This window comes from Atta colombica, unplaced genomic scaffold, assembly GCF_001594045.1.
Source record: "Atta colombica isolate Treedump-2 unplaced genomic scaffold, Acol1.0 scaffold238, whole genome shotgun sequence".
Lineage (NCBI taxonomy): Eukaryota > Metazoa > Arthropoda > Insecta > Hymenoptera > Formicidae > Atta > Atta colombica.
The window spans coordinates 1,510,580-1,512,630 of NW_017259336.1; positions in this window are offsets into that span (position 1 = coordinate 1,510,580).

Here is a 2,051-nt window from a genome sequence, read left to right on the forward strand (position 1 = left end):
CACACACACACACACGCACACACGCACGCACGCACGCACGCACACACACGCACGCACGCACACGCACACATTCAGAATACTTATACATATATACCGATGTCCATTTCTATCAATATAGATTAATTTTAATCTCGGTTCAATTTACTCTTCATCTTTTTCTAGTTCTAAAAATTAAAAAAAAATTAAGAAAAAAGAAACGAGTAAGAGTGTTTCAAATCTACGGGATTATCGTGAGCGATAAACTGAGTGAATAAAAATGTCATCTACCATTTTGCAGTTTTTACAATAGTCAAGAAAATATTAATTTCTAAATATCGCCAAATAAATGCGTATCCAGCCTACCACCAAATGCAAACGCACAACACAATACGACCGCTCATTGCGAGATGTTTTCTTTCGCTGCTTGTGCGTTGCAAAGGCCGCTTATGATAAATAACTTTTTGCATGTGTAGCAATCTACGATGGTGGGCGGTTTATCTCGTCACGCGTTTGTATTTGTCGGTAAACTATTAAGCGATTTTTAGAAATTAATATCTTGCTAATTGTTGCAAAAATTGCAAAATGCTAGAAGACGTTTTTACTCAGTTTAGTTCAATCTATCTGTTCATGAGAGGTGATCCCGTAGATCTGGAATACAGGCCTTGTATATACACACACGCACGCGCATTTTTACACTAAAAATGAAAATAAGAGGAGCAACTTCCAAATATATTGATCTCAACAATTATTACCAAGGTCATAATTCTGAACAATATTTAAAAAGTTTTAGTTGTCAGTCGGACATTTTGGATATTAAATGCTGGCAATACAATACAATACAATTTTCAAACCTCAATTCGAAATTTACTTAAAGAAAAGAAACTTTATTAGTGTTTAGGAAAACTCTTCTTAAGAAAAAAGCTACAAGAATAAAACTGGCGGTTTATTAAAAAAAAATTATTTAACCTTGATTTGAGCTTAAGGATATCTTTTTCAAACTAAACAAATATCATTATCTTCTTTCTTTTTTGAAATCATAAAACATTTTTTTGAAAAAATTCTCCTTTTTGAGATATTCATTAAAATGATCTGTCCTGTACATACACAGGATGTCCCAGAAATGGTGTACAAGCAGCATTAGAATCGTAGAAGAGATCAGAGGCAACAAATTTTGCAATATTTGCTGTAATTTTTGACATAAAAAATAAAACGTCTGAGCTGATGTGCCGTGACACAACGTTGCGCGAGTTCGCAGCACGACCTATTGCTCCTCGTTTGACGGCGGCGCCAGCGGCGTGCGATGAGGGAAAGTATGATGGGTTGCTGCCTGGCATGGCAGTTTTATTTTACCGCACCGCGTCTATTAACCGATAGTGTTATTTTAGCTAAAGTTTTTCTTACACATTTCTTAAATCACATTATTTAGCATGATTAAATTTAACATAATTAGATATGTTAAATGACGTAATTAATTAGAGTGCTTACGCGAAGCGTAAGCTGATATGTTTCTTTTACCTTTCCGTGTGTTTTATTGTGCGATGTTTATACTTACGCTTCGACACACTATCTCAAAGCGTCGTTTTACATTATATATATTTTTGCTGGGATATCATTTTTTTACAGAATATGTATACACTTGGAGTTATAATGTAAACTCATCGATGACCAATACACTGTAAATCCACGTGTATTATTTTTACACGTGTAAACTTAAAAAAAATAATTGCATTTGACTTTTTTTTTCACATGTCCTGCCGTTTAACAAGTTTAATCGTACACTGTTAAAAATATTTTTAAATTTCATTAATATTTAACATACATACATTGGTGTATGAAATTTAAATTCTCCGTAATTGAAAAGATTATTTACGTAGATGCTAAATTCATAGTAACTGGAAAATTAAATTTAATACTTTCTATTTATGGATATGAATAACATTTTATTAATCGTAATTGAAATAACTATTAATGTACATATTGGTGAACTCTTTGTTAACTTAATATAATATATATATATAATAGTAAATCTGCAATAATATATGTAAAATTAAATTGTAATTGACATATATATA